Consider the following 27,103-nt stretch of genomic DNA (forward strand, 5'->3'; position numbering starts at 1 on the left):
AATAAAAATTAATAAATAACACAAAAGTATAAAGTTCAGAAGTTCTTCCATGAAAAAAGTAGGTAAATACACAATTCCTCCAATGTGCAGAGAAGAAAAATAATAGTCTCTCGGGACCAGCGATAAAGTCTGTACACTCACTGTCACCTTTTAGGGTAAAGACCACCACTATAAAGAGTAATGCTGCATACACACGATCGGATTTTCCAACGGGAAATGTTGAAAGTGAGCTTGTTGGCAGTAAGTCCGACTGTGTGTATGCTTCATCGGACATTTGTTGTCTGACTTTCCGGCAACAAATGTTGGCTAGCATGTTCTCAAATTTTCTGCCAACAAATGTGTGTTTCGGACTTTCCGATCGTGTGTACACAAGTCCGTCAGACAAAAGTTCAAAGTACAAACACGCATGCTCGGAATCAAGGACGAACCAGAAGTGCTGGTCTTGTAAAACTTCATAATGGAGATATCACATTCGTGACGCGGCAAATTATGAAATCGCTCAATGCAGCGCATTCTCTTCTTCTTTATAATGGTATAATAATGAAGCTGCTTTGCTGCTGATATTCACAGAGTTCCGATAAACGTATTTCTTTTTTTTTCTAGTGATCTCCAGAATAATATTTTATTTTTTGTGTTTTTTTTCTAGTGATCTCCAGAATAATATTTTATTTTTTTGTGTTTTTTTTCTAGTGATCTCCAGAATAATATTTTTTTTCTGTTTTTTTTCTAGCGATCTCCAGAATAATATTTATATATTTTTTTCTAGTGATCTCCAGAATATTTTTTTTTAGTTTTGTGTGTCAAGTTACCACAACAACATTATTATCTTGTATTTTTTAACCTCAAAGATACAACTATGTTGTTGTCCCTTGTTAATTTGACATTTTATCTTTGAAATGTACCTGCCTACTAACAAACTGTCCTTTTTGAAGTAAAACACATAGCCAAGTATTTGTCAAAACAAAAAAATGTAATTTAATAGCGAGCACAAGGTCATACCAAAATAAAGAGGAAGACAACAATGGAGAAACAGTTGGAATTGGTGGAGCCTTTGTACCCCAGGGCAGAAATCAATTATTTGACTGTCCAAATTGGTAACCTGAGGAGTCCATTTAATAGGGAGCACAATACGGTCCAGGACTCAGAGAGATCAGGAGCAGCAGCAGATGACATATATGTCCCGAGGCTGTGGTGTTTCAACAGCCTTCGTTTTTTGCCAGGCCATCACTCTCAACACTTCCTTCCATGCTGCTGTGGTGGGTGGGGTGGCTGTGCTGTTGGTGGAGGAGCATGGCCCAACTTACAGAGGTGTGTTTGACTGGTCAGTTCGCCCCTTGTCCCCTTGTTTAGGGCCTGCAGAATTATTTCCTTGCATATAGTGCGCTGGGCCTCCTCCATTTGTTTCAATTTATTGGCTGTGATGCCTCCAAATGCCGTGCTAATTGCCGCTGTAGTGTGTCCAAGGAAAGCAGCTGTGGCCTTCTCCAGGTTTCTGGACTTCCTGGCCCTTTTGGTTGGAGGGCGGAGGGGAGGAACCTGCGATTCGGTCAGGCTATGTCATGTACCTGGTGGTGAGCCTGATGTGTAGAGGAAGGCCTCTCGTACAGCTCCGGTTAGTAAGCCGCTGATAGTGGGACAGCAGACTCAGGAGCGCGGTGAGGTAAGAGCGCCTATGATCAGTCCGGAAGTCTGTGCAAGTAGTAGCCAGGAACCCACGAACTGGAAGCCGGGATCAGCAGGCAACAGGCAAGCGGTGTGGTAGATAGGCTGGCAGTCTTAGCAATAGGCAAGCAGAGGTGCACCACAGGAAGCAGGAACTGTAGCAGGCTGGATGGCAAGGAGCAGGGTCAGACGAGCCGGGTTGAGGACAGACAGGAAGATCAGGCAAAAGCAGCAGGCAGAAGCATAGTCAGGTCACAGGCAGGTTTCTGGCAACAGACGGGCAGATCAGGCATAAACAGCAAGCAGAAGCGTAGTCAGGTCACAGGCAAGTTTTGGCAACAGACGGGCAGATCGGACATAAACAGCAGGCAGAAGGGTAGTCAGGAACAAGCCGGATTGGTAGCAAAAGTCAGCACACACAGGAATCAGGATTCAGGTAAACGCTGTAGACCAAGCAGCAATTAGCCAGTACTGAAGCTGCGTTTAAATAGGCCGTCTGGCACCAGTTCTGATGACAGGCGCAGACGCGCGCATGCAAACGTGCGATCTCGTTTGCGCACACACATGCGCGTTTACTGATGCATCCGTGGCTGTTCTGTTTATTCCTTGTTGGCGCCTGCACACATGTGTGCGCCTGAGAACAGCAGCTGTACTCCGCAGACGACTTCCCTGACAGGCTGATTGGCATGGCCTCCTCTTGGCTGAGGCTGAGAATTTCCAGTGTATGAAAATGGTACATAGTTTTAGGTTTTTGGTCATCAATCACACACAATTTTGAGCTCATGACTGTTGCAAATTAAATGTTAATAAATAGAAAAGACTACCATTCTGACACCAGCATTTTTCATTCTTGTCCCAATCATTTTTGGCTACTACTGTCTGTATGTATATGTTAACCACTTTGTTAAATCAGAAATTTGTGATCAATAACATCTAGTTAACATCATTCAATTTTTGACAAGAAATATGTTCAACAATGCAATACCTGGGTCAAGCTGAGCTCCTCCACATCTTCTTCCTGGGTGGGAGGCCCAGGTTGGACCTCAGGAGCCTCAGCTGATGCTGAAGGAAATGTTGAGAGCAATGGCCTGGGTTCTGTCTGGTCGGACAAAAAATGCAGGCTGTTGTAGTACCATCGCCTGGGGGCATATACGTTATCTGCTGCTGCTCCGCATCTCTGGGAATTCTGGAATTTCTTGCACTCCCTATTATATGTGCTTCTCAGGCTACCAACTATGAGCTTCAAATAGTTGATGTCTGCTGTGGGATACACAGGCTTCATTAGTTCCAACAGTCTCTCCATTGCCCTCTTCCTCTTTATCTTGTTTGAATGGTCCTTGCATTTTACTTGCCAGAGACAGACAGCTCCCAGTATTTTTCGATAAAGTCAGGCAGGAAATCTGGGGCCGTAAATTTATCAACAATTTTATCTGAAAGACACAACACAAAACAAACCCTAATGTCAGGTTAAATTCTCATAACCTTGTCCCAATATAGGTCTCAATCTGTAAGCAGTATAGGCCACTAACCACCGATGCCCCAATTTACAATTGTACCTTAGTTTGAACAATCGGCGATAACGATCCTCAATCTTCCACTCACAGTTCGTACGTACGTCCGTTACATCGCCCACGCGTTATGCTTTATATACACTGCGCATGCGTGAAACTCTGCCCCTGTCCTTCTTTCTAGTGTATTCCCCACCTCTTCTCTTTCCGGGCAGTGGGAGAGCACATGATACAGATACAGCAGGTGTGTGCTGTTATCAGCAACAACGAAAGCCCAGAGCAAAAAACGTCCACATCCAGGAGGTGATATAAGGCCTCAAATATGTCCTTTGAAGAGATGGTGGACATCTTAAAGAGAACAGACTATGATGGGAATCATGGGGCGTACAGAAAACCTAATGTGAGAAAGGCCAAGATCATGGCTAAAGTTGTCAGAAGTCTGCACAGGACTTTTGGTGTACGACGATCCAAGGATCAATTGAGGAAACGCTGGTCAGACCTGAAATTGAGGGAGCAAGATCAGTATAGAAAGATCAGAAAAGTGCTGCAAAAAAGTAAGTATTTGTCAACGGTCGTGTGTTCCTATTATTATTGGTACATTCGTGCTGGTCCATGTGCTTTTCTTTACTGTTGTACAGTTTAACCACTTCAGCCGCCGAAGAATTTACCCCCTTCCTGACCATAGCACTTTTTGCGATTCGGCACTGCATTGATTTAACTGACAATTACGCTGTCATGCGACGTTGCACTCAAACAAAATTGACATCCTTTTTTTTCCCCACAAATAGAGCTTTCATTTGGTGTTATTTGATTGCCTCTGCGTTTTTTATTTTATGTGCTATAAACAAAAAAAGAGCGACAATTTTGAAAAAAACACAGTATTTTGTACTTTTTGCTATAATAAACATCCCCATTTTTTAAAAAAAAGTTAAATTTTTCTCAGTTTAGGCCGATATGTATTCTTCTACATATTTTTGGTAAAAAAATCGCAATAAGCATATATTGATTGGTTTGCGCAAAAGTTATAGCGTCTACAAAATAGGGGATAGATTTATAGCATTTTAATTTTTTTAATTTTTTTTTTACTAGTAATGACGGCGATCTGCAATTTTTATTGTGACTGCGACATTATGGCGGACACATTGGACAATTTTGACACATTTTTGGGACCACTGGCATTAATACAGCGATCAATGCTATAAAAATGCATTAATTACTGTAAAAATGTCACTGGAAGTGAAGGGGTTAACACTAGGGGGTGATTTAGGGGTTACCTGTGTTCCCCGGGAGGTGATTTTAACTGAAGGGGGAGGAGACTGACTAGAGGAAGTGACGGATCATGCTTCCTAGCTAATAGGTACACACGATCTGTCACTCCTCTCAGAACAGAATAGGGAAGTGTGTGTTTACACACTCGTCCCTATTCTATGTCTCCTGCTCATGATCGCTCATGGCTGGCGGTCATCGCGACCGTCGGCCACGAGCATGGGCACCCCCCGTGCCTGCTATCCCGACCCCGTGAGCCAATGTATAGCTATGATTGCTTGCGCAGGGGAGCCAACCTGCAGCAGTATACCTGCGGTGGCTGGTCGGGAAGCGGTTAAAATACCAAGTTTGAGGTTTATGGACACAGGAATCATTCATATTAAACATCGTTTGACCACTAATACATCATTTTTGGCAGATGCAGGTTAACTACATTTGTTCATGCCTATTTTGATTAAAATAAGTTTATTACATTGTTGTCTAAATGTGTTTGAAGCTATAATGAAATGACAACTTTATTCAGTGTCAGGAGAGGACACTCAGCAGCTGTTTACACATCTGGATGCAGGAGCACTAATGTGGGACACCATAACACCCTTGTTAAAAAAAAGGCAAAACCACTTTGCCCTACAAGTGCAATGCAAGTGCACTTGTAGGGCAAAGTGGATTGTCCTTTCTGAAATAAGCCCCAGTGTGTCAAAATGTGCTAGCTCCCATCATGGGGGGATCAATGGACGTGTTTCAGGGGTGCAACCCCTTCCTCTCACCTACTTTAGTTTGGAGGAAGGGGTTGCACCCACAAAACGCGTACATTGATATCCCATGTTGGGAGCGAGCACATGTTGACACACTGTGTGTTCTGTGGCTTTAGCAAAATAGATGTAGAAAAATGACACACATTTTAGGCATGGGATCATGAGGGAAATCCAAGTTTTGAATCCCAATTTGTGTGCATCTTCAAAAATTGGCTTTAAGAGGGGTGAGATCACCCCATCTGATGAAGGCAAGATCAACACAGTTTTGACATACTAATGTCTCATATGGCCTTCACTTTAGCTAAGTCAAACTTTGTAAGTTCCTGAGTTGGGGATGTGTATGTTATGTTTTTAAACATGCCTGTTTAGCCCCAAAAAAGGCAATTTATGTCAAACATACATGTTATACACCAAGATGTTGGTTTGTTCCAAAACCATTTATAACGCACATGTGAATGTGCTTGGAGTAAAATGTTTTATACTCAACAATGTGTGGCTTCTTATTTCAATGCTCAATACCAGTTTATTTGTTAAAGTGGGGTTCCACTCAAATTTTTAACTTAATCTTACCCCCTTCAGTTAATTGCATAGATGTTCAAATGCCACACGAAATTTTTTTATTGCTGTAATTACCTTTATATTGTACTTTATTGTGGCACTTCCTGTCTCTCCTCCCATGGGAGTAGGCGTGTTTATTGCCTTTCCCCGGCACCGCACTGTCTCCTGGGAGCTTAGTGTCAGGCTTCCCAAGATTCAGTGCGGGAACAATGATCATGCGTGTGAACAAGCTGTGAATGAACAGCATTCACTGCATTCAGGAAATCAATGCTTGTGGGCTTCACATGCCCACAAGCAAGATGGAAACAGCCAGCATCACATTTTTAAAGTTATTCTTCAGTACGAAAACAGACAGAGGCGGAAATATTACACCCAAACTGTGAGTATTATTTTGGGATTAGCGAAGTGTGGTTTAATGAGCTAAAAAAAAAAAAAAAAAAAGATTGGTCGCCGGACACCCACTTTAAGTTGGTGTAGTTATAGTGACAATGGGGGTTATTTACTAAAGGCAAATCCACTGCAAATACACTTGAAAGTGTACTTGTAGTGCAAAGTGGATTTGCCTTTAGTAAATAACCCCCACTCTGCTGTAAACTGTGCCAAAATCAGGCCATTTTAGGGACTCCAAGCAAATATTTCATGGAGTTGAAAAGGATGAATATTTATATCATTAATACATTACATACATTAACAACAAAAACATTGTGTGCGTGTGTAGCAGACCCACAGCACAACATAATAGCTGAAGAAGAGATTGTCACCTCATGTATCAAATAAGTTATGTTTGCACTATTGAAGAAAGTTGCCAAAATTAAAAGGCTATTTGAGACCTAGGAGGCAGATAAGAAACACAAACAGTAATTTAAATGAAATATGAGTTTAGTTTTCTACATCCGCAAGATTTTGTTGTAAAGCAATTGCCCCTCTACCCACAAAGTAATCTTCATAGTTTTGCCTGACTTCGCGGGTGCTTTGGAGGGGCAAACCAGGACGGCCACTTTTGAGCACTGTCATTGCTGCAGGTTCTGCTGAAAAGTCGGTCTCAGTCCCAACTGAGGCCAGATAGCTGGCTGCATTCTTTCGAGCAGTAGTTGTGCAGAATTCAGCAGCTCAACACAACGTGGTTAAGTTTATATTCGGCCAGGTTGATGGAGGTAAGGAAGAGCCTGAACCGGCTGGCCAGTATGCCAAAGGTATTCTCCACCACTCTTCTGGCACGTGCCAGCCGGTAATTAAAAACCCTCTGCTCTGGGGTCATGTTCCTTTTGGGGAATGGCTTCATCAGATGTTCCCCCCCAGAGCAAAGGCCTCATCCACAACAAAAACGAAATTGAGACCCTCAACATTCTCCACCGGAGGTGGCAACCCCAAGGTACCATTTTGTAGACGCCGGTAAAACTCTGTCTGGGCAATCACTCCTCTGTCGGAGTTACGGCCGTTCTTCCCAACGTCCAGGTAGATGAATTAATAATTGGCCATCACCACCGCCAACATCACTATACTACTAAACCCCTTATAATTATAGTAGTATGACCCCGAGTTTGGTGGTGGGACGATCCTTATGTGCTTCCCATTGATAGCACCACCACAATTGGCAAAGTCCCACTGGTGGAGAAACTGTGGAGTCCAACAAGAAAAAAATAATTAGTACTTTTGCATATAACATTGCAAGCAGATTAGACACAAACATTCTTGGCCAACATAAGTATAACATTTATTGAAATGAGTATTTAAAGACAAAAGTATAAGGTCAACTTATCAGATTCCTCACCCCCTCTGGTGGCCCATTGGAAAAATGTTATGGTGGGGGGGGATGGGTAGATGTTTTGCACAGGTAACCCTCTCCGTTTCATTGAGAGCTGAAGGCATAAATAATGTGTGTTACTTTGGCCAGCCCCTCCTTACTTACACTATTGGCAGCCCACTGGACAGGTAAGAAGTGTCATAATCCAAAAATATGAATACACACTGTCCAAATTGAAGCACATTTTTACATTCTGCAATTACCTATCAAGATAATAGGAGAACAAAAAATTTTAAACAGTACCATTTGAAAGTATTCAGGCAGGCACTTGCACTACATGCTTTGGTTAATTCATCCATAAATATGACCACAAAAGAGGTAGGTATAATGTATATGGGTTTGGCAAAGTCAGCAGATAGAGTATTGGTATCGGTTGACTTAGTGGTTGGGGGGGGAGAGTTCCAAATTAGTTTTGGCCCAAAAAAAAGGCTCTTGCACCCTGCCTGAATTTAAGGACAACAATAACATTTGGACACATTTTAGGGGGCGTTTAGGGTAAGCACTACAATGGAGCTGACAAAAGACATTGTTAAGTTACTAGGCTAGGTGTGTATGGGCCCAGGATAGCATGCTGGAGAGGTTAGTGAAGGCAAGTATGCATGAAGGACAAAAAAGGAGCATTAAAAGCTTACAGCATGCATGAGGACAAAGAGGACATTCACAGCATAGTACAATCATGGTAATTAGGGAATGAAGAAATTAATACAATACATTAGAAAACATTAAATACATAGAATGTGATGTTAAAGTATAAAACCTACCCGAATATAGTCCTTCTGTGGGACTTGTATGATGGCAGAACAGGTCTCTGGAATAATGATTCCCAGAGCCTGGGGGAGATCCCAGTGGTGAACTTGAGGTCCTGGAGACTTCTCCCCCGTCGCCAAGTACCGCAAGGTGGCGACGAGCCTTTGCTCAGGAGAGATGGCTTGCCGCATGCAGGTGTCCTGCTTCATAATATAAGGGGACACCAAAAACAATAGACGTGAAAGACTGGGTCCGTCATCGGAAGATAATTCCTGAAATCATCAGGATTATTCTCCTGGAGCTCCCACAGCAAAGGCATATGACAGAATTGGTCACAATTAAGCAACCAATTCTTGGTCCAAGAACTCCTCCTCCCTCTGTTCATGGACTGGACTTGGGTCAAAGCAATAACTCCAAGCCCAACAACAGCATGACCTCTCTCTGACGAGAACACAACGTGACTAGTAAATGAACGGCTACTCAGAACGCACTGAAAATCAGAAAGGACCTGACAAGCACGACCTGAAAATCAGAAACGACCGGACAAGCACTCCCTGAAAATCAGAAGCGAACTATAAATAGAATGTACTGAAAAACAGAAACGACCTGACAAGCACGCACTGGAAAACAGATATGAACCGACAAGCACAACCTAAAAAGCAGAAACAAATTGAAAAGCATGAGACTGAAAAGCGTGAATCGTCACTCAACAAACTTCTACTAACACAAGATAAACACGAGATTAGCAGAAGGAGCCCAAAGGGTGGCGCACGACTATTGAATTCCTTTTTATCAGCTCGTCGTACGTCTTGTACGTCACTATGTTTGTAATTGTTGGCCAACATTTGTGTGACCGTGTGTATGCAAGATAAGTTGGAGCCAACACCCTTCAAACAAAATTCTACGGTTTTGTTGTTAGACAGTCCGATCGTGTGTACGAGGCTTAAGAAATACTCTTACCAGAATGTATCGACCTTCTAATCAAAGAAGAGTCAAATGAGCAGAAATTAGTTACATAGTTGGTAAGGTTGAATAAAGACAACAGTCCATCCAGTTCAACCTGTGTAGGTGTGTGTAGAAAAATGATTTCCCATATCCCCGTATATTGTTTTTGCTAAGATGCTGTCAGAAACCATGAATCAGACCAAGACAGAAGTACAGTTAAATCACACTAGTTTAATAATAAAAGTAAATAGAACAAACGTAGTCAAAACACCAAAGTTCAGTAACCGAAACGGATAGTCAGACAAGCCAGAAAGTCAGGAAGCCAAAGATCAGCGTAGTGGAACAGCAAGCAGGATCTGGAGCCAGAAAGAATGTCAGCCAAGCAAGTCTTTAACAGGAACGCAGTCTCTGTGATGTTAACCAAGGCGAAGGCAGAGATCATCTGAGCTGGACGGCTTAAGTAGGCAGGACTGAAGAGCAGGATATTATCAACAGGAGACTCACTATGGAGAGATAGGAGCTGGCAATTAGCCGACAGCTGAGCAGACAACTCAGAGGAAGGAAGGGCTGAGCCCAGCCCTGACAGTACCCCCCCAACGACCCCTCCCCCTCAGAGGACCACCAGGGTTGAGGGTATGTCCGAGGATGAGACCCAAGAGCGTTCCTCCGGACCATACCCTTTCCAATGCACCAGGTACTGTATTTGGCCTCAGAACCTATGGGAGTCAACATTGGACTCTACTTCAGCCACCAGCCTTGGGAGAATGGTAAGTCTGGAGCACGGCAGTACACAGACTCTCTGGGACAAAGCAGCGGTCACAAGGTTTCTCAGGAGGAGCATGGACCTGAGCAGCATGAATTTTGTCACCCAAAGGAGAAGTAAGAATGGTGCGAACCATAGCCAAAATACAATCAGGAGGAATCACAGCAACTGGAACGACTGCATCTTGGAAGTGGAGGAAAATTGTCATGACAAAGCGTCAGCCCTTAAATTCTTAGTACCAGGTAAGAATGAGACAATGTAATTGAAACTTGACAAGAAAAGAGCCCATCGCGCCCTTCTGAGAGAGAGGCGTTTAGCCTCAGACAAGAATGTGAGATTCTTATGGTCAGTAAGAATGAGAACTGGCACAGTGGTACCTTTGAGGAGATGTCTCCATTCTTTCAGGGCTAAAATGATCGCTAACAGCTCTCTGTCACCAATCTCGTAAATTCACTCCGCATGTGACAATTTCTTGGAAAAGTAGCCACAAGGATGCATAGCGCTCACTGAGGAACCTTGTCAGAGGGAGATCACGGCCCCTCTGGCAGAAGACATCTATCAGTGCTGGAAAGCGGACGCGAGTGGTGTGATCAGCCTGAAGACAGCTGATATTCAGTATTTACAGCGCTCGTTTTTACATACAACTTACTCATTGTGCTATGCCGGCCTCTAATAGAGGGGCTGGCATAGTCTTATAATAATGCCTTAACAACCACTTTAACCTTTGTTCTTCTATATTTATTAACGCTTGGAATGCACTAGTCATTCAGAACATCCTCAGGCACGGGCAGTAGAATTTTATACTCCAAAACATTCTCCCAAGTACCAATATGGGCAAGAAAGAAATATAGGAATCAGATAGTATAAAACCATTTAGCAAAATGGGGATATCTATCACTCCCAGTACACGATGATGCAAGCACGTTGCTCTTCCCTATGCGTTTCATCACCAAGGACTTCTTTCAGGGCATTAATGCATATGTATTGTTGTCTCTTGAAAAACAAACAATACTTTCTAGTAGCTCTTTGCTGGGTCATACAGCCTATTGCATTTACTTTTGTATTATTTTACTGTATACATATATGTCCTGTTATGATGGATGTACCTTTTTTTCCCTCTACTGATTGGTTCCCATTTGGGACCAGCTGATAATGTAATATGTGCTGGCTGTTTTGTATTGTTTTGCCAAATTCCATGAGTAAATAAAGAATAAAAAAAAAAAACATAAATGCATTCTGTGGTTTTGGTTGGCAATGGACAATGTGTAATATTAATTGTTTTGTTATACATACTGGATATAATTCTAAATTTTTAGGCCTCGTTCAACATGGGCATACTTAAGTGTACACCCATGCGAAGGGCTTGTTTGTCCACAAGGGATACACAGGTTTTCCGTGCATCCACGTGCAGACAGTCCCTTTCATGCCAACTGGGCATAAAGCAGCAGCTGCTCCCAATTTGACATTCATGTGGGTGTGAGTGCTTGTCCCCCAACTCATGCTGTCTGCATTCAGGGACTGCCACCCACATGGATGTCAATATGGGAGCAGCGGCTGCCCCCGTGTGAGCCAGGTCTTATGTAAATGTAACACAGTACCACCTAATGCCTTCTGCTTGCTAGGTGTAATTTGCAGCGCTTTATTATTTTTTTATAATCTGGGTGTGAGTCTCCGTATCTATTCTTATTTTGGATGTACTGTATGTTCTCTACACAATAGCACTTCTCTTTGTTTTGTATGATGGGTGGTGTTCTCAATATGTTTTTTTTTTCTGAATTTACCAATAGTTCTTAATCCAAGTGCACTGAACAGTTTTATGTCTGCTTACATCTACTTTTTTCAAATGCATTTGCAAGTCCTCTTTTTAACCACATCACAAAATAGTTTATTCACACCTATTTTTTTCTGCAGCACATGCCGCTTCTTAATGGCTTTGTAAACCTTTCTTTCAAGTTGAAATCTCTGTTTAAAGTGCATGCCAGCACTATTGAAAATGACATTTTAATTTTTCGGGGAATTCATTTCAAAGAGCTCCTGCAGTCCATCAGACACCTAACAGAGGCATATTTTGCTGAATTAAATGTTTTCTCTGCGCCAGGAGTACGTTGCTGCGTGGTAGTTTTTGACATAGGGCTTATAGTGCTGAGTGCAAAAAAAAAAAAAAAATACTTGGCGGGTCTACTAAGTAAAGAAAAAAATGTATATAGAAGAGCCTTATTCCCTCTTTAGCAACTGCAGCACGTTGTTACAAAAACTCCCCACCTGACCAGCAGTTTAAGTTTTATTTAAAAAATGGAGAGCACTGTGAGGAGCCTCTGATGTCCAGCTGTGTGTTCTCTGCATAATGCTTCACAGAACACTTGCAGACAGGAGGAGGAGAGTGCTGTCATATGACATATTTTAGGTTATGCAGGGGTTACCGTCTCCTCACAGTACTTTTTTTGTTTTTACAGTTCAGTGGACAGATTGAGCCTCATTTACTTCAGAGTACTGACACAAACGAAGTGCAAAGTACAAATATGAAGCACACAGCAATGCCTTATAAATGTGCTGATGCTTTAAACACAAAAGCAGGATGGGCGTGGTTTGGCTTTATATATTGGTTTCTGCTATGCTTTACATTAATACACCCCCACCCGTAACCTAAATTACCTCTATCAATAAGCCTCCTCTACGCAATCCTAACACTTTAATCTAAATCCTAAAGCCCCTTACACACGGGCCGAAAGTCGGGTGGCATTGGTCGGTTCAGTAGAGACCGGCCGACTGTTGAAGGGTCGTGACCAAAAATAGGTCTGACAACTGCCTTCTTATCACCTGACTGGATTGTTCTGGCACTGTCCCCCTGTCAGAACACGATAGAACAGCAGGGGAGATTGCTGTACTAACGTTGGATTGTTAGAACAGTGGTTCAGAACTGAGCTAGCAGTGTGTACTAGGCTTAAGTGGAGCCCTCAACAATTAAAGTGGAACTTTAGTCAGAAAATTTTGTCCTGATAGATCACTTTAGGCTGGCCCCTTTTGCAGGTAAAGCTATGTAAAATAAGTGCCCTATTCTGCAGCGGTCCCCAACTTTTTTGCAACCGGGGACCGGTTTCACAGAAGAAAACTTTTCCAAGACCAGGGGGTGGGGGGATTGCATGCTCGCTGTCTACAGGGATTAATGGCGGTGTTGTCAGGGAATGGCTGGTCATCAATCATCAAATGCAGAATCAGTGGGATGCCTGAGCTTGTCACTTGCCACTGGCAGGACGTTTATATCAATTGTTATGTTTGATTTACCCATTTATATTTAATATGTTTGAACTTTTTAGTAGCTAAGCGTGGTGTCTAACCACTTCATTTCATAATGACACTAGTCAGCTCACATTCACACTGCTTTTGGCAATTGCTTGTTTATTTGATTATTTTATTTTCTTTGGCGCAAAGTCTTTTTGTTTATATATTTTGTCACCTGCCACCAGATGCAGTGTGTCACTTGCCACCATCACTCTCCACCTTCGCCTGCCACCAGATGCAGCGTGTCACTTGCCACCATCACTTGCACCTTCCCTTGCCACCAGATGCAGCACTTCACTTGCCAACTTTGCCTGCCACCAGATGCAGCATGCTACTTGCCACCGCCCCTTGCCACCGTTGCCTGCCACCAGATGCAGTGTGTCATTTGCCACCATCCCTTGCCAGCTTTGCCTGCTACCAGATGCAGCATGTCACTTGCCACTGCTGCCTGCCACCAGATGCAGCATGTCACTTGCCACCATCACTTGCCACTGTCGCGTGCCACCAGGAGCCTGCCACCGGATGCAGAATGTCACTTGCCACCTTCACCAGCCATCAGTTGCAGTGCGTCACTTGCCATCATGGCTTGCCACCTTCGCTTGCCACCAGACGCAGTGTGTCACCAGATGCAGCGTGTCACTTGCCATCGTTGCTTGCCACAATCACCTGCCACTAGATGCAGCATGTCACCAGATGCAGCATGTCACTTGCCACTCTTGCTTGCCACCGTTGCCTACCACCAGATGCAGTATGTCACTTGCTACCAGGGGCAGCTTTATGTCAGAAACAAACTCCACCCACGGTAATAGGTCTGACCAGTTGTTATGATGGTCAGAAATATAGCAACGTTGGAATTGCTCCAAGGACTGATTGGCTCGTTCTGCGGCCCCATTAGACTGCGGGTGATATGCAGAGGAGAAAGCAAGCTGAATTCCTAACTGTGCACAAAAGGCTCACCAGAACCGGGACACAAACTGACTACCCCTGTCCGAGACAATCACCTTGGGTAGCCCATGTAAGCGAAAGATCTCCCTAGCAAAAATGGAAGCCAGTTCCTTAGAAGTGGGCAACTTCTTAAGTGGAATACAATGCAACATTTTTGAGAACCGGTCAACCACCATAAGGATAATTGTGTTGCCCTGGGAGTTGGGTAACTCCACAATGAGATCGATATACAGGTGGGTCCAGGGCCTCTCTCCATTGGGTATGGGTTGTAGGAGGCCCACTGGAAGGTGTCGTGGAGTATTACTCTGAGCACACACGGAACAGGCAGCTACGAAGGCAGTTACATCAGCACGTAGACTAGGCCACCAGAATTGTTGGGAAATGGCCCAAAAGATTTAATTCTTCCCAGAGTGGCCAGCAGCCTTGGGAGAATGGTAAGTCTGGAGCACAGCAGTGCAGAGACTCTCTGGGACAAAGCAGCGGTCACAAGGTTTCTCAGGAGGAGCATGGACCTGAGCGGTAAGAATTTTGTTACCCAAAGGAGAAGTGAGACTGGTGCGAACCGTAGCAAGAATACGATCAGGAGGAATCACAGCAACCGGAACCGACTCCATCTTGGAAGTGGAGGAAAATTGTCATGACAAAGCGACAGCCCTTAAATTCTTAGTACCAGGTAAGAATGAGACAATGTAATTGAAACTTGACAAGAAAAGAGCCCATCGCACCCTTCTGAGAGAGAGGCGTTTAGCCTCAGACAAGAATGTGAGGTTCTTACGGTCAGTAAGAATAAGAACCAGCACAATGGTACCTTCGAGGAGATGTCTCCATTTTTTCAGGGCTAAAATGATCGCTAACAGCTCTCTGTCCTCAATCTCGTAATTGCACTTGGTAGGTGACAATTTCTTGGAAAAGTAGCCACAAGGATGCATAGCGCTCTCAGAGGTAGGACGTTGAGACACAAGACTGCCAACTCCAGTCTCAGAAGCATCAACCTCAAGGATAAAAGTTAACATAGAATCAGGATGTGCCAACACAGGAGCAGCAACAAAGGCAGCCTTGAGACTCTCAAAGGCCTTAATGGACTCCGGAGACCAACTCTGTGGGTTACCGTCCTTTCTGGTCATATCAGTCAGGGGCTTCAGCAGAGACGAAAAGTTCCAAATAAACTTTCGATAATAGTTGGCAAAGCCAAGAAAACGATGCAAAGGATGTAAACCAATGGGTCAGGGCCACTGTAGGACTGCTGAACGTTTCTCTGGGTCCATCGAAAAACCAGCAGTGGAAATGACAACCCAGGAATTTAACCTGTTCACGATGGAATTCACACTTCTCCAATTTACAGTAGAGATTGTTCTCTCTTATGCCCCGTACACACGATCAGAAATTCCGCCAGCAAAAGTCAGATATGAGCTTTTTGTCAGAAATTCCGACCGTGTGTATGCTCCATCGGACTTTTGCTGGCAGAATTCCAGCCAGCAAAAGATTGAGAGCAGGTTCTCTATTTTTCTGTCGGAAAAAGTTCCTATCCGAAAATGCGTTCGTCTGTATGCAATTCGGATGCGCAAAAATCACGCACGCTTGGAAACAATTCGACGCATGCTCGGAAGCATTGAACATTTTCTCGGCTCGTCATAGTGTTGTACGTCACCGCGTTCTTGACGGTCGAAAGTTCGAAGAACTTTTGTTTGTGCAAGGCGAACTTGAGCGGAATTCTGGCGGAAAAACCATCCAAGTTTTTTCTGACTGAATTTCTGATCATGTGTATGGGGTATTAGTTTCTGAAGCACACGACAGACATGTGTGTGGTGGCTCTCTCAGGGACTTGGAAAAACAACCAGACATAACTGCAACAAATCTCAGAGGACGTCGTTAATAAATTCCAAGAAAACTGCCGGGGTGTTACAAAGGCCAAATGGCATTACAAGGTACTCATAATGGCCTGTTCTGGTATTAAATGCAGTTTTCCACTCATCGCCCTCTTTAATCCTCACAAAATTGTATGCCCTTCTCAAATCAAGCTTCGTGAAAACTGTTGCTCCCTTGAGGCGGTCAAATAACTCCGTAATCGGATAAGCATTCTTAATCGTGAAACGATTTAGACCCCTATAATCAATGCAAGGTCTCAGTTCATCACTCTTCTTCTTCACAAAGAAGAAACCAGCACCAGCAGGAGAAGAGGATTTGTGAATGAAACCTCGAGAAAGTGTGTCTGCAACAGACTCTTCCATGGCCTTATTTTCCAAGACTGACAAAGGGTAAACCTGGCCATGAGGGGGTATGGCACCAGGTTGAAGGTCAATTGCAAAATCATACGACCGGTGTGGAGGCAAACTACCGGCTTGAACTTTGTCGAAGACATCGCTAAAATCGCGGTACTCCTCCGGCAGGGAGGAGAGTGAAGAGGTGCACAGGACCTTGGCCACCTTCTGGAAGCATGTCTTACTGTATTGTGGTGACCAGGAGAGAACCTCAGCACGGAGCCAATCAAAAGAGGGGCTGTGCCTCTGTAACCAAGGATAACTAATAACCAGTCAAAACTTAGGTGAGGACATAACTTGGACTTGGGTTATCTCATGGTGAAGAGCCCCTGTGGCCATGGACAACGGAACAGTCTCATGAGTCACATGGGTAGGCTGTAGAGGTTTCCCGTCAAGAGCCTCAATGGCAAGTGGAGTTTCAAATAGCTGCAGCGGAATCAAGTGCATACAAAGGCAGCATCAATGAACAGGCCTGCAGCCCCAGAGTTGATTAGAGCCTGTATCTCGACGGACGACTCAGCCAAAGAAAGGGTAACCGGAACCAGGGGCTTATTCTTTTGGATAACTGGGGATGAAACAACGCCACCTAAGGTCTGTGCGTGACAGGACCTCAAGGTTGGGGCAATCCCTGGACGGGTAGGACAAGACTTCAAAAAGTGACCTGCCTGGCCACAATAAAGGCACAATCTCTCCCCTCTTCCTAAGGGCTCTCTCACCCGCAGAGAGACGTGTGAAGCCAGAGTGCATGGGTTCACCTTCACTGACCGAGTCGGTACCACGAGGCTTCTGCAAGCGCTCCTTAAAAGAGAGAGTCTTTCTCTGAGTCTGGAGTCAATGAGGATGACAAACATGATCAACTTTTACAGCTCAGTGGGTATATCTCGGGCTGCTTTCTCATCCTTGATGTTATCTGGAAGACAACAAGAAAAAGCATCCACGAGGACCTCATTGTTCCACGCAACCTCTGCTGCCAGAGTACGGGATTCAGTGGTGTAATCGGCAACAGTTCTTATTCTCTGATGGACATGAGGCACTTGGCAGCAGAAGCGAAGCATGCGGAAACGTCAAATACCCTTTTAAAGGAAGCCACAAACTCAGGGTAACACAGGACAATGGGTTTTTGCATCTCCCATAGAGGGTGTGTGTCAGGGCTGGCTCAGCCCTTCCTTCTCTGAGCTGGCCTCTCAGATGTTGGCTAATTGCCAGTTCTCATCTCTCTCCACAGTTAACTAGCTGTTGTGGATCTGCTTGTCAGTCCCGCCTACTTAAAGATCTCCAGCTCACTTCATTCCTGCCTTCGCCTTGGTCACATCACAAGAAACCATCTCCTGCGTTCCTGTTTAAAGACTGGCTTTGCTGACATCCCTTCTGTCTACTTATCCTGCTTGCTGTTCCTCTACTTGGATCCCTGACTTCTGGCCTGGCTGATTACCCGATCTGGTTACTGAACTCTGGCTTGGCTGATTACTCGATCTGGTTACTGAACTTTGGCTTGGCTGACTACCCGATCCAGTTACTGGACTTTGACTTTGCTTTGACTAGGCTTACTCTATTTACCTTTTTATTTTTATTAATAAACAAGTGTGATTTTACTGTACTTCTGTCTCGGTCTGGTTCATGGTTTCTGACAGTAGGCGAAGGCCATGAATTCAGAAGATGCAGTCAATCCACTTGTTGGTAATATTTTTTCCAGATTGGATGAGCAAGATCACCGCATGGATCAGTTTGCCATGGCTCTACAAACGCTCCTGAGTCACACGGCTCACCTGGAATCCCCCACTGTGGCTGCTCCAGTACAACCTGAGTTGCAGGCCGTCCCTGCTGCTGCGCCAGTCTCTGTGCAGGCACCCGTCTTAAGTATTGCCTCTATAAGAGGTACGTCTGGTTCCGCCCCGCTTCCCCAGCGATTTGGGGGCGATCCAGTTCAATGCAGAAGGTTTCTCAACCAAGTTGAGATATACTTTGAGATGCTGCGCCAGGCGTTTCCCACGGACAGAAGCAAAGTAGGGTTCATGATATCTTTGCTTTCTGAGAGAGCCTTGGCCTGAGCTAAGTCTCTATGGGAGAAGCAAAAACCTGTTGTCTTGAGTTACCCTGAGTTTGTGGCCTTCTTTAAAAGGGTATTTGACGTTCCCGCACGCTCCGCTTCTGCTGCCAAGTGCCTCATGTCCATCAAACAGAGTACGAGAACTGTTGCCGACTACGCCATTGATTTCCGTACTCTGGCAGCAGAGGTTGCTTGGAACAATGAGGCCCTCGTGGCTGCTTTTTCTCATGGTCTCTCGGATTCCATCAAGGATGAGATAGCAGCCCGAGATATACCCACTGTGCTGGAGAGCTTGATCTCATTTGCCATCCTCATTGACTCCAGATCAGAGAAATACTTACTTTTAAGGAGCGCTTGCGGAAGCTTCCGGTACGTTTGCCTCCAAGCTTTGCAGTCCCACCCGTGACTCCCTCACCTCCCATGCCTCCTGGTACCGAGTCGATCAGTGAACATGAACTCATGCACTGGGGCTTCACGCGTCTCTCTGCGGATGAGAGAGCCTTTAGGAGGAGGGAGAGATTGTGCCTTTATTGTGGCCAGGCAGGTCACTTTTTGAAGTCTTGTCCTACCTGTCCTGGGAACACCCGAACATTGAGGTCCTGTCATGGACAGACCTTAGGTGGTGTTGTTTCGTCCCCAGTTATCCAGAAGGATAAGCCCCTGGTTTCGGTCACCCTTTCTTGGGCTAAGTCGTCTATCGAGATACAGGCTCTAATCGACTCTGGGGCTGCAGGCCTGTTCATTGATGCTGCCTTTGTATCAAAGCACTCGATTCCACTGCAGCTGCGTGACACGCCACTTGCCATTGAGGCTCTTGATGGGAGACCTCTACAGCCTGCCCATGTGACTCATGAGATGGTTCCATTATCCATGGCCATAGGGGCTCTTCACCATGAGATAATCCAATTCCAAGTAATTCCTCTCCTAAGTTTCCGCTGGTTATTGGTTATCCTTGGTTACAGAGGCACAACCCTTCTTTTGATTGGCTCCATGCTGAGGTTCTCTCCTGGTCACCACAATGCAGTGAAACATGCTTCCGGAAGGTAGGCAAGGTCCTGTATACCTCTTCACTCTCCTACCTGCCAGAGGAGTACCGTGATTTTAGCGATGTCTTTGACAAAGGTCAAGCCAGTAGTATTGCCTCCACACCGACCGTATGATTGCGCAATTGACCTTCAGCCTGGTGCCACTCTCCCTCGTGGCCGGGTTTACCCTTTGTTGGTCTTGGAGGATAAAGCCATGGAGGAGTATGTTGCAGACGCACTTTCTCGGGGTTTCATCCGCAAATCCTCGTCTCCTGCTGGTGCTGGTTTCTTCTTTGTGAAGAAGAGGACCGGTGAACTGAGACCTTGTATTGATTATAGAGGTCTCAATCGTTTCACGATTAAGAATGCCTACCCGATCCCGTTGATTACAGAGTTATTTGACCGCCTCAAGGGAGCAACGGTTTTCACTAAGCTTGATCTGAGAGGAGCTTACAATCTCGTGAGGATTAAGGAGGGCGACGAGTGGAAAACTGCTTTTAATACCAGAACAGGCCATTATGAGTATCTCATAATGCCTTTTGGTCTTTGTAACGCCCCGGCAGTTTTCTAGGAATTTATTAACGATGTCCTCCGAGATTTGTTGCAGTTATGTGTGGTGGTTTATCTCGATGATATCCTCACATTTTCCAAGTCCCTGGAGAGCCACCACACAGATGTCTGTCATGTGCTTCAGAAATTAAGAGAGAACAATCTCTATTTTAAACTGGAGAAGTGTGAGTTCCATCAGGAACTGGTTAAATTCCTGGGCTATGTCATTTCCACTGCTGGTTTTTCGATGGACCCAGAGAAACTTTCGGCAGTCCTACAGTGTCCTCAACCCGTGGGGTTACGTCCTCTGCAGTGTTTCCTGGGTTTTGCTAACTATTATCGGAAGTTTATTCGTAACTTCCCATCTCTGGTCAAGCCCCTGACCGATATGACAAGAAAGAACGGTAACCCGCAGAGTTGGTCTCCGGAGTCCATTAAGGCCTATGAAAGTCTCAAGGCTGCCTTTGTTTCTGCTCCTGCACCCTTTCTGCACCCTATACAGGTTGAGAACCATGAGGAGTATGAGGTACAATCCATTGTTGACTCCCGTAGGTTCCGTGGGCGCATACAATACCTGGTGCATTGGAAGGGTTACGGTCCAGAGGAATGCTCCTGGGTCTCATCCTCGGAGTACATGCTCCTGCCCTCCTCCGTGACTTCCATAGACGTTTTCCCCTCAAGCCCGGTGGTCCTCTGAGGGGGAGGGGCCCTTGAGGAGGGGGGTACTGTCAGGGCTGGCCCAGCCCTTCCTTCTCTGAGCTGGCCGCTCAGCTGTCCCGCCTACTTAAAGATCTCCAGCTCACTTCATTCCTGCCTTCGCCTTGGTCACATCACAAGAAATCATCTCTTGCGTTCCTGTTTAAAGACTGGCTTTGCTGACATTCTGGCTCCTTATCCTGCTTGCTGTTCCTCTATTTGGATCCCTGACTTCTGACTTGGCTGATTACCCAATCTGGTTACTGAACTCTGGCTTGGCTGATTACCTGATCTGGTTACTGGACTCTGGCTTTGCTTTGACTATGCTTACTCTATTTACCTTTTTATTTTTATTAATAAACAAGTGTGATTTTACTTTACTTCTGTCTCGGTCTGGTTCATGGTTTCTGAAAGTTTTCCCAGGCTAAAGCTTTCTCAGAAAGCAAAGATATCATGAAACCTACTTTGCTTCTGTCCGTGGGAAACGCCTGGGTCAGCATCTCAAAGAATATCTCAATCTGGTTGAGAAATTCTCTGCATTGGACTGGATCCCCCACAAATCGCTGGGGAAGTGGAACGGAACCAGACACACCTCTTATAGAGGTAATACGAGGCAGGTGCCTGCACAGAGACTGGAGCAGCAGCAGGGACAGCCTGCAACACAGGTTGTACAGGAGCAGCCACAGTAGGAGATTCCAGGTGAGCTGTGTGACTCAGGACTGTTTGTAGCACCATGGCAAACTGATCCATGCGGTGATCCTGCTCATCCAATCTGGAAAAAAACATTACCAACAAGTGGATTGACTGCATCTTCTGAATTCATGGCCTTCGCCTACTGTCAGAAACCATGAATCAGACTGAGACAGAAGTACAGTTAAATCACACTTGTTTAATAATAAAAGTAAATAGAACAAACATAGTCAAAACATAGCCAAAGTTCGGTAACCAGAAGGGATAGTCAGACAAGCCAGAAAGTCAGGAAGCCAGAAATCAGCGTAGTGGAACAGCAAGCAGGATCTGGAGCCAGAAGGAATGTCAGCCAAGCAAGTCTTTAACAGGAGTGCAGGAGAAAGTCTCTGCGATGTTGACTAAGGCGAAGGCAGAGATCATCTGGGCTGGACGGCTTAAGTAAGCAGGACTGACGAGCAGGATATCATCAACAGGTCACTGTGGAGAGATAGGAGCTGTCAATTAGCCGACAGCTGAGCGACCAGCTCAGAGAAGGAAGGGCTGAGCCCAGCCCTGACATTTTATCTGTGCAGAGTATGAGCAGAGGTGGGCAGTACCCCCTCCTGCCTGTGTGTCCCTGGGGATTGGTACTTTCCGCCCATGAAATCCCACAATCCCCTTTGTGGTGCCGCGGGATTAGCACTGTTAGTTATTGCCTGGCATTTGTGTGTGCTTTCAGGAGAATCTTCGGCTCAAGCTCAGTGCTCGGCTTGCTTTCCCTGATTGATTCACTGAGCCGGCACATGCGCAGTAGCTGAAGGGACAGGAGGCATTGCAGCCTGGCATCTAAAAAGGCAACAGAACGCTACCGTTTGGGGACCCCTGCTATACTGTTTAAAACCCAGTATGTTCCTGTCCCACCCCTGCTCTGCACATGCTCAGTTGCTCTCTAATCTCAGCACTGTGCCTAAAAATCGGAGCCACTAGAGGCCGATCAGCTGACAGCTTTAAGACTTTCTGTTGCTGCAAGGGCAAGAAAGCATTCCGGAATGTCACAGACTGGGCTGAGTGAACGCAGATTAGGGAGGAAGAAAAGAAAAGCAGCAATGGTGACAGGACAAACCCCGATGCCAGAGAGACACAAAAGAGTTAAACATACAAGGTAGAGCTGCACGATTAATCGTTAAAAAAAATCGCAATCTCGATTCAACCCCCCTCACGATCTTAATCCAGTACTTCCACGATTCATTCATGTAACCTGTGCAGCAGAGCCATTCTCTGCTCACTCAAAGTTGTCAAAAAAACAAAACAAAACAACCAACTGGCAAATGTTTATCAACATTACTCAGTGCTGAGATAAAAGGAAACAATATAACATTACATTCTTTTAGATCAAAGGGATGAACTTCGGTCTGTAAATTAGGTCAGTTTAACCACTTAAAGACTAAACCTTTTTCTGACACTTGTTGCTTACAGGTGAAAAAATGTATTCCTTAGGACCCCAAACAAAAATTACTTAGGACCCCAAACATTTTACATATTTTTTTTTAGCAGAAACCCTAGAGAATAAATTGGCAGTCGTAAATATTCTATGTCACACTGTATTTGCGCAGCAGTCTTTCAAATGCAATTTTTTTGGGAAAAAATACACTTCAATTAATTTAAAAAAAAAACTGTACGGTACTTTCTTTACATTTGTGGGACTTAACATGTAGCTGAATACAGTCCTTTATAGCATTGGTCACTTTATCAACCATAGGGGTTTATGTTCCGCCTCTTATTATACTCAGCAGCTTGACATGCCAGCCTCTGAAACTTACCGCCTACAGCAAATACTACATCATCTCCAATTTGTGCAATGCTCTACCACTGATATTTCAACAGAGGGCTTTTGAAAACAGATGCTATCATGGTGAGGACAAAAGGATCCGAAAGTTTGTCCTGTTGGTACTTGGTACCTGAAAGTCTCTCCAAAATGTACCCAGATTCTTGCTCACTCGGGGTTGAGGTTGTTTTCAAGGTTGTGGCGAAGTGGGTTAAATGTTTCACACATGATGGTCATGTAGTAAGGTCCAGCACTTCTGGATACGAGTTCATGCCCTGATATACTTGTTTACCATGGTAAACATTGTGAAATATCCCAGAGTAGCCTTATGCCGCGTACACACGAGTGGACTTTTTGACCGGATTGGTCCGACGGACCGAATCCGGCGGACAATCCGACCGTGTGTGGGCTTCATCAGACCTTCAGCTGACTTTTTCTGTCGAAAGTCTGACGGACTTTAGATTTGGAACATGCTTCAAATCTTTCCGCCGTAACTCCGCCGGACCCAGTTCCTATCAAGAAATCCGCTCGTCTGTATGCTAGTCCAATGGACAAAAAAACAACGCATGCTCAGAAGCAAGTACGACACTGAAGCGCTCGATAAAACTAGTGTTCGTATTGTAGCTAGCACATTCCTCACGCTGCAAATTCTGTGATCAATGAATGCAGTGCATTAATTGTCTTCTTTATGATGCTAGAAGAACGAAGTTGTTTTGCTGCTCATATTCACACAGAGTTCTCACAAACTGATTTCTGGATTATTTCTCTTTGATGTCATGAATGATATAGTATTTTTAATAGCCCAATCTCCTTACTTATGTTTACACATTTGTTTTTTGGAGTCATCTTTTATTATTTTTTATTTCATCAAGATCTTTTTTAGGATTGTTACAAAATTATTTTATAGTGAAGTGAAGTGATATATTTTATAGTATATATATATATATATTTTTTTGTGGTGTAAAGTTACCACAAGAACCTTTTTTGTTTTTTTGGTGTAAAGTTACCACAAGAACATTAGATTTTTTTTTTTTTTTGAACCTCAAGGAGGTTGTTGTCCCTTGTTAATTTGACATTGTCTTTTAAAAATGTATTTTAATAAAAACACATAGGCAAGTATTTTCTGAAAATAAAATATCCATTTATTCTGGTTAACAAAATAAAGATGAAGTCAACGCAGGGGAAACTTTTGGAATTTGTGAAGCCTTTTGGCCCCAGGGCACACATCAAGTGTCAGTGGAAAAGAAAATTGGGATCTTTAGGAGTCCATATAATAGGAAGCACAATCCGGTCCAGGAATCCCAGAGATCAAGAGCAGCAGCAGCTAACATATATGTCCCCAGGCTGTGGTACTACACCAGCCTGCGTCTTCTGTCAGACCAGACTGAAGCCAGGTCATCACTTTCTTCTCTTCATTGCAGCCTTCCCTCCACCCTACCCTGCACCTTTCCCTGCAGCCTTCCTTGGAGGCTGTGCCTCTGGTGGTTGACTTGTGGCAGGAGGAGGAGGGGCTTGCTCATTTATTTGGGTGTTGACAGGTAACTCGCTCTTCAGCCCTCTTGTGAAGGACATCAGAAAAAAGTTTTCACACAGGAGGCGTTGGTCCTTCTCCATTTCGAGCAAACTGCTGGCTATGTAGGAGCCATAGGCCTCTTCAGCTTCGGGGGGGCTCTTGAGGAAATTTGTAGCTTCTCTCATGAGTGAGGCACAGTGATGCCTCCTCTGTCACCGTCCCCTTTCTGGGCCTTTTTGTATGGAGGTGGAGGGGAGGCACCTGCGATTGTGTGAGGCTCCTACTGGGCCCGGCCACCTCCTGACTGACACTAACCCCTGCCTCCTCCTGCCTGCCACTTTCCACACCTTCCTCCTGGCTGAGCTCATCCTGTGTATAAAAAAGGGACATAGTTTTAGTTTTTGGTTCATCAATCACACACAATTTTCAGCTCATGACTTGCAAATTCAATGTTAATACATATAAAATGAATGAATGAATGAATGATTTGTAAAGCACTGCAAATGCAAACTGAATCGCCTCAAGGCTTAATGCATTTGTGTTGAACAGCTTCTTAGAAGAGGAAGGTTTTGAGTTTTTTCCTGAAGGCCAGATGGTTTTCTTTCATGCGGATGTAAGTCGGAAGAGTATTCCATAGCCGAGGTCCCTGGACTGCGAATCTGTGTTCTCCCCTTGCTTTGTAGCGGTATTTGGGAATGAGGAGGAGGTTTTGATTGGATAATCGCAGATTGCGATTGGGTGTGTAGTGTTTTATTTTCTCTCGGAGGTATTGAGGGGCGTTACCTTGTATGCATTTGTGGGTGAGGCAGAGGGTCTTGAATGTGATCTGATTCTTTACCGTTAGCCAATGTAGGCTCCTCAGGGATGGGGAGATGGACTCCCAGGGTTTTTTTCCTGTTAACAGTCTTGCCACCGCGTTTTGAATGGCCTGTAGGCGCGCAAGCTGATATTGGGGTAAACCTATGTAGAGTGAGTTTGCGTAGTCGAGACGGGAATTGATGATTGTTCCAACTACTGCTGCTTTGTCCTCTTCTGGGATAAAGGGAATGAGTCTGCGTAGCAGGTGGAGGAGATGGTGAGATCCGCTAACTACTGATCCTATTTGTGCATCCATTGTCATTTCTGAGTCAAAGATAACTCCAATACTCTTGGCTTTGGTGCTCGGAGAGATGGTCTGTCCAAAGATGGTGGGAGGTGTTCATGGAGTCTTTTGGGATTTTGGTTAGCGTGTAGGAGGAGAAGTTCTGTTTTTGACCCGTTGAGTTTGAGGGAACTAATGGTCATCCAGTCATCTATCAAAGTGAGGCATTTCTCTAGTTGCTGATGGTGGTCTTTTTGTCCGGTGATGCGAAAGTAGATTTGGGTATCGTCAGCGTATGAGTGGAAGCAGAGGTCTGATTTTTAGATGATTTTGAGGAGTGGGCGGATGTAGATGTTGAATAGCACTGGCGACAAGGGTGAACCCTGAGGGACTCCACAGGAGATTGTCTGGGTGTCAGAGGTGAATGCTCCAAGTTTCACTGTCTGGGAGCAATTCTCTAAGAAGGATGCAAACCATTTTAGACTAGAATCTGTGGCTCCTGCAACTTCTGTGAGGCGGACAAGTAGAGTATTGTGGTCCACTGTATCAAATGCTGCACTTAGGTCTAGCAGTACCAGGAGACATGATTCTCCATCATCTGCTGCTTCGAGGGCATCATCCCATATTTTTAGAAGTGCCGTTTCTGTGCCATGGCCAGGGCGGAAGCCTGATTGTAGAGTGTCCAGAAGTTGATGTGTGTCCAGGTGGCGTTGTAGCTGTTGTACTACCGCTTTCTCCATAATCTTGGAGATGGTGTTAAGGCTTGTTATCGGTCTGCGGTGGTTAGGGTCCTTAGGGTCGAGATTGGGTTTCTTTAGCAGGGGTTTGACGGTGCCTTGCTTGAGGGTTGTTGGCACAATCCCTTCTTTGAACGACTGATTTATGAGGTGTGTTATAGTGGGAGCCAGGATGTCGGAGCATTCTTTCAGGAGTTTCGTGGGAATGATGTAATTTGGTGATGTGCTGTCTCGAAGGCTTCTCATAATGGTTTTAGTCGTGTCAGTGGTGATCGAGGTCAAGAAGATGTCCGGCGGTTGTGTGATGTTCGTGTTGATGTCCTCTTTTTGCTTTGGTTGGGTAAGGTTGGTTGTTTTTTTCTGTTGGATTGATTTCCGGATGTTATCGATTTTTTTGATGAAGAAATTTGATAACTCATTGCAGAATTCTTGAGTATCGTTCGTTTGCTGGGGGCTCTAAGCAGGTCGGGT

The sequence above is a fragment of the Aquarana catesbeiana genome, linkage group LG13 (assembly GCF_042186555.1).
Source record: "Aquarana catesbeiana isolate 2022-GZ linkage group LG13, ASM4218655v1, whole genome shotgun sequence".
Classification (NCBI taxonomy): Eukaryota; Metazoa; Chordata; class Amphibia; order Anura; family Ranidae; genus Aquarana; species Aquarana catesbeiana.